Source organism: Dasypus novemcinctus, unplaced genomic scaffold, assembly GCF_030445035.2.
Source record: "Dasypus novemcinctus isolate mDasNov1 unplaced genomic scaffold, mDasNov1.1.hap2 scaffold_123, whole genome shotgun sequence".
NCBI lineage: Eukaryota > Metazoa > Chordata > Mammalia > Cingulata > Dasypodidae > Dasypus > Dasypus novemcinctus.
The window spans coordinates 43372-50000 of record NW_026688149.1 but is presented as its reverse complement, the minus strand read 5'-3'; positions in this window follow the sequence as shown (position 1 = coordinate 50000).

Here is a 6629-nt window from a genome sequence, read left to right as displayed (position 1 = left end):
GCCGGTCGGCAAGCGCCGAGCCCCGAGGACGGGGGGGGGGGGGAAGCGGGCACCCGCAAGCCAAGCCCGAGGGAGCTCCGGACACGGTCGGGCGCCAGGTAAACGCACAGCAGGCCCCACCGCCCGGGAGGGCGGCCCCGCCACGCCTGACGCGCCGGCCCGAGCCCGGGCCGCCACTCGGGGGCGGACCCACCGCCCGGCCCCACCCACGGGGCTCCGCGCGACCTCGAGTCGCCCCGCGCCGCCGCGAGGGACACGCTCGCACACATCCGTCTACCAGCCCGGGGCCCACACCCCGCCGGGAGCGCTCCCGGCCGAGGCGGCCCGACCCGTGCCCGACCGCCACCCCCAGCGGCGGCCGGGGCCGGGAGCGGAGCGGAGAGCCGCCCGCGGCGAGGGGGCGGGCGGGCCCGGAGGCCCCCATTTCCCTCCCGGAGACACGCGCGCGGACACACGGCCGGACGCCGGCCCGGCCCTAGCGGGATCCTCCCCCGACTCGGAGGGGGGAGGCGCGGGCCGCGGTAGGACAAGAGCGGCGCTCGGCCCCACCGCGGGGCCGGCGGACCCCTCCCCCCGGGCGGGGGGCGGGGACGCTCTGCCTAACATGCAAACCCCAGCCGATAGACTCGGCGGGCTACGCGCAGAGAGGGGCAGCGACTGGGGGGTCCGGTACCCCAAGGCACCCTCGAGGATCGCTAGAGAAGGCCTTCTCACCGAGGGCAGGCCGCCCCCGCCAAGCGCCCCCACGGGGCTCCACCACAAGGTGCTCGGAGACACCTGCCGAGGAGAAGGGGGGCTTCTGCACCAGCAGCGAGCCGGGACCTCGCTGCCCACATCGTGGACGCCCAGCGGCCAGGGGACCGGAGCCCACTGCCTCACGCCCAAGGGCTCGGCCGTCTGCCTTCCGCGGCCTCACGTGTTCGCCTCCCGGCCTTCCCCCACACACGGGCTAAGTCTTACAGCAAACGGGGGCAGTGAGGGGGGAGCGGGGGCTCCCGTCGTGGCATCAACAGGACCGGGGGAACCACACACCCCTTTCCCACTCGGTGCGGCACCTCGAGTCCACCCCCCCCAGGGGTCACCGAGGGCCCCCGCCCGGTCCACCCGATGCGGCGGGCTGGACCGCGACAGGAACCCCAAGGGCACACCCGGCACCCAGAGACACCACACGCGGGAGGCCCCGTCCACCCCCACGCACTTTTAAGGGAAGGCCCAAACACTACAGCTCCGGCGAACACCAGGCACGTCCGAGGAGGGGAGCAAGGCCAGGCCCCACCCCCCTTTCTCAGGCAACAACTCGGGCAAGACGGGCGAGCCCCCCGCGGTCGGCCAAAAGCCGGCCCCGGGCCCTGCCACCGGGGCGCACGCGGGCAACCCCCCCCTCCACGCGCAGGGGGGGGTGCCCCTTACCACCCTCGACCCGCCGGGCCTTCTCCCCAAGCACACACACGGGAAGAGCACCTGCAGCGGCGGCCCAAAGGGACGCCAGGAACGGGAACAACACCGCCGCTCGGCCTCGGGCACCTGAGGCACAACCTGGAGCGCTCCAGGGGCACCGCGAGGGGCCGGGCGAGGCGCATTCGCGCGCCACAGCAGCGAGAGGGCCCCTCCCCGCCGCGGAGAGGGACCGAGCCCACATAAACAGAAGCCAAGGACAGGCCAAGTGAGGGAAGGCCACTCGGTCAGAGAGCCAGGTCCGCACCCCTGCCCAACTCCCAGCACCAGCCAAGCAAGGCAGGGAGAGTAGGCGAGGGGCCCGCGGGCAGAGCGAGGGGAGCGGTCCCGTTCACCAGGAACGTCCGTCCCTCGTCTGGCGCGGCTTAGGCCCGGCCCAGGGAGAGCACAACACCACCGCATCGATCGCCTGGGACACACAACACCACAAAGGCCGACTCGGCAAGGCCTCAGTGACGACCAGAGACCACGGCACACTGAAGGAGACCGGCCCCGCTCGGAGAGCGTGAGAGCCGGCGCGCGCACAGACCCAAGCAGGCAGGGCGCGGGGCTCAGCTCAAGCAGGAAGGGGAGGGCGGGGCAGCGGGCCATCGGTAACCCAGAGCCCCCCGCCACACACACGCGCGCGCCGCGCGCGCATCCGGCGTCCCAACCGTCTGGCCCACAGTGTCCATCTCTGGCTGGAGGACAGTGTGTCACCACTAACCTGGCGGCCCAAAACGCCCACTTTTGGCGGAAAACGGACCAAGCCCTGACACAGGGACAATCCGCTGGTCACACCGACCTCCCGGAAGCGTCATGCGGCCACTGGCCCACAGGACGACCCCATAGCCTCATGTCCCCGGAGCTCCTGGGGCCATCTGGTCGACCCTAGTGGGGGGGGGGGGGGCCGGGGACACGGGGGACACGGGCGACACGGGCAGAGGACCGCTCCCAGTCTCCGTGACGGGGGTCTCTCGGTACCCTCAGCAGGACAGGTGCCCCAAAGCAGTCACCGGGGAGGTCCCCACTAGCGGTCTCAGACGGCACCGGGAAGGATCGGGGCCCCGCAGTGCGGGACAGCCAAGCCGCCTCCCGCTCCACCCTCGGGCCACGGGCGGGACTGGCAACGGGGCGGACGGGGTCGAGGCCGGCGGCAGGCCTCCAGGTCGCCCTCCCTCCGCCCGCGCTCTCTACGCACATCCCGGACCGTTCCCCACCTCCGCAGCAGGACTTGGAAAAATTGTCGGGGGTCGGGGCCCACCCGCCCACCGGGACCCACCCGGGACAGCAGCCGGGCCCGAAGCGCCCTCCCCGGGCCTCGCCCAGGCGGCAGGGGCCAGCCCCCGCCTCCGGAGCAGCAGGACTTGGAAAAATCCTCGGAAGGGAGTCCCACCCACCCGCCGACCGGGGGGGCACAGGCGGTCGGCGACCGAGCGCGGAGCCACCCATCGCGGCCACTCGCGGTGGCCCGCGCCGGGTGGAGGCCGCGGTGGCCAAGACCAGCGTGTGCTGGTCGACCCACACGGGCAGCCAGCCCCGCCTCGGGCCGCCCGCCCGAGGGCAGCCACGGGCCACCCGCCTACAACTCTGGCGGTTCAATCTCCCGCCGGCGGCCGCGACGACGGCGCCCAGCGGCGACGCGGGGCCATCCTGCCAACGCTGCCGGCCTCCAGGAACTGTGACGCGGTCGCAGCGGCCGGGTCCCCTCCCATGCCGGCTTCGCCGGAGCTCCGGGGACAACGGCATAAAAGCGGCCACCAGGCGGCGCCCGACAACCGGCCTCGGGTGGCAGCGGGACGGATGGCGGTCGCCGGCCGCCAAGGGCGCGCCGCCGGCCGGCCGGCCGGCCGGTCGGCCGGCCGGTCGCCGTGCTCCGTGCCGATCCACTCGGGAACGCGTCGCTCGGGCCGGGCCAGCCGGAGATCATCCGGGCAGGCCCCGAGGCCTCGGCCACCGCCAAAACCGACCCCAAAGGGGATGGGGGCCGTTTCTTTCCCTGGGGTCCTTGGGGACCCGGGGCTGGGGCTGGGGCTGGGGCTGGGGCTGGGGCTGGGGCTGGGGCTGGGGCTGGGGCTGGGGCTGGGGCTGGGGCTCGGGCGCGGGCTCGGGCGCGGGCTCGGGCTGCATCAGGCGGTGAATTTGCCGGGGCTTACGGCCAATGCCCTAAGCAGGCGGCCGCCGAGCTGCAGCACCGAAGAGGAAAACCGCGTGGGGGTGGGCCCGCCCGGGCGAGCGCTGGGACTCGGGCACGGGCCGACCCGGCACAGGCACCCTCTCCCGTCAGCCCCTCGCCCGTGGCGTGCACCGCCACGCCGACCATCGCCGACCAGAACGGGGAGGGGCCGGGGGCCGGGGCGGCCAAGTGCTCTGCCGGGAGGGTCCTCCCGCCGTACAGCCCGGCCCGCCTCGGACTGGGACCGCGGAGGGAGAGCCGGGCCTGACCACGACCCGGTGGCGCCGGGGGGAGGGGGGAGCGGTTCCGAGGCAGGCCCGCCCGCCCGTGCCCAGAATGCCTGCGGGGCGATGGCGACGGGGGCGGGGGCCGGAGAAAGGAGAGAGCCTAATTCGTGTCCCCTCCTAGAAAGCATATCCAGGCGGAGAAAGCGAAAGTAAAACCAGCGCGTCCGGTCTCGGGAGAGAATCGGCAAAAGAAAAGAGCGAGGTGCTCGATCGATCGCACTCGAGCCCAGCGATGACAGCACTCGCGTGGCACGGATGGAACGCGAACGACCGGGCCGACCCAAGGAAGGGGGAACCCGTGTCGACAAAGCACACGGAGACGCCCGCTCCGGCTTCAGGCAGGAGGGACGCGGACAGAGGGGGACCGACCCGGGAGATGGGCACGAGAGAGCCTGCGCGTTTAGACGGGGACACGGGGACGTAGGGTCAGGCGAGCCGATGTCGCCGCGTCAGGGGAGCCCTCCGTGAATCCGAGGCGGAGCACCGGCGGCGGGATGGATGGCGGCGGGTGGACGGACAGACGGACGGGAGAGGAAAACCAGAGCGGGGGGGGGGGGGGGGGGGGCGGGGGGCAGTTTCCGAGAGAACGCTGCTGGCGGCTGCCGCCCACCGGGGAGGGGAGGCCGCCGGGCTGGAGGGAGAGGGACCAGGGTGGGGCGGCGAGGTGGGGTGGGCCCGTCTCTCCCTCCACCTACCCGATCCCCTTCCCACTGCCTCTCCTAAGGCACTGTCGCCGGCGGGCACCCCCAGCCCGCCCCTAGCCCAGCATGTCACGCCGTCTGCCCTCCTCCCTCCCTCCCTGTTTTACACAGCACACACACGCACGGGCACGGACACGGGCACGGCCCCGGGCCCCCCCCCCACCCCCCCCACCCCAACCTCAAACCCTCTCCTATGGCACGCCAAAGCCCCTGCCAACACCCGGTAGGGAAAAGCCATCCGTAGGCCGAACGAGCTGCTAGAGCCCTACTCGCCTATCGGAAAGAAAAACATCCAGAGATCCAATCCTATCTACCCACGCACTGGCCGGTCCGTCGAGACGTGTCGAGACGTGTCGAGACGACATCCCATTCACCCAAAGCGTACGACCGGCAGCGTTCGGTATCGTCGCACGGTCGTGCGTCCGTCACCACGAGCGATCGTCATCGCCTAGCTCCGTGGCTTCTACGCGACCCGATAATAAGCAAAAGCGAACCCAAACAAACAAACAAACAAACAAACAAAACACAGACACACGAGGAAAACGCCTCCCCTCTCCGTCTCCCTGTTTCCCACCGCCGGACACAGCCGCTCTTTCTCGCCATTCCGGCACCACCGCTCAATTGCCGACTAAGCCGTCCTATGGAGGAACGGGCACAGACGGCACGGCCTGGCCAAGGTGGACGATCGAGGGCCTTTTCTCTTTTCTTTTCTTTAAGCCACTCATCACGTTGTAGGATCTGACAGAGGTTCAATTATTTGCGTATAGAAAGGCCAGGACTCGGGAACGGCTTCGAGAAGGAGAAACGGTGGATGGACGGCCGGACGGCCGGACTCGGGAGGTTTCTGTTGAAAACCTGAGCCCCGAACACGATCTTCGAGTCCCTTTCGTACAGAGAGGAAAGGCCAAAGGGTCCTTTCGTTTCAGTTCTCGAGAGGCTCGAATCAGCAGACATCTTCCACATCCTAGGTAAGCTTCTAGCACGCGCTTCAGACGGCCCGGGTGCATCTTCCCCGACCATTTCAAGTCTATAGGGTTCGCACCGACACACCGTGTCCCGGGACCGGAGTCGTCGCCACGGTGACCAAGGGCACGGGCTGCGGCCCCTCACCATCCCACACCCACGAGTCAGGACAGGCAGCTTAGGTCAAGGGAGACAAAGAGCCTCCCACCCACAGGCCACATCCATCAGGCCTCCGTGGTCACAGCGCTCGGCAAAACAGACAGGAGATCACAAGACATCGTCGCTTTTAAGAGAGACCGGAGGGCCGGGTCCCACAGCCTATCGTCCGTAGGAAGAAAGACACAGCACGGCAACCGAGCAGCACCGACGGACACAAGACATCCGAAGTCACGGACGTCGACGGTCACGTCGTTCTCCTTCCGATAAGACGGTCCTCGCCGTCGGACGCCGTCCTCTCCGAGACCAAAGCAAACAGGCGCCGGAGCGACTTCACTTCCGCCGAGGCCGTCACGCTCTCTGGGTCCTCCATCCGGCCCCGACCTGGGAATTCTTCACCTCTCACCGGAATGAATGACTGCAGAGAACCACGGGCCAACTCGTCGTCCGTCCGACGAGACAGGACACCTCAAACTAGACCTCCCTCCAGTCCCCCTCGTTCGAAAGCACGCGTTTGTCTCGTACGCAGACACAGAACACCGACGGTCACCGCTCTTGCCCTGGGTGTCGCAGCAAGATGTGGGGGCGGGGGGGCAGGGAGGGGGAGAGGGAGAGGGGAGAGGGGAGAGGGAGAGGGGAGAGGGAGAGGGGAGAGGGAGGGAGGAAGGAGGGGAGGAAGGAGGGGAGGAAGGGAGCAAGGGAGGAGGGGAGGAAGGGAGGAAGATAGATGGAGAACACTGCCAAGAAGGGCAGCGAAGATCATGCCCTGGGTTACAAAATGGCTCCCGGCAGAGGAGGAGGCTGGCAAGGCCAGAGAAGGGCGACCCCTCGACTTTGCCGGCCCACAGAAAAGCGGCCGGCCGCCTGGGGGCGCCCGAAGACCGTCGTGGAGAGCCGGCCCGCCCCTCCTCC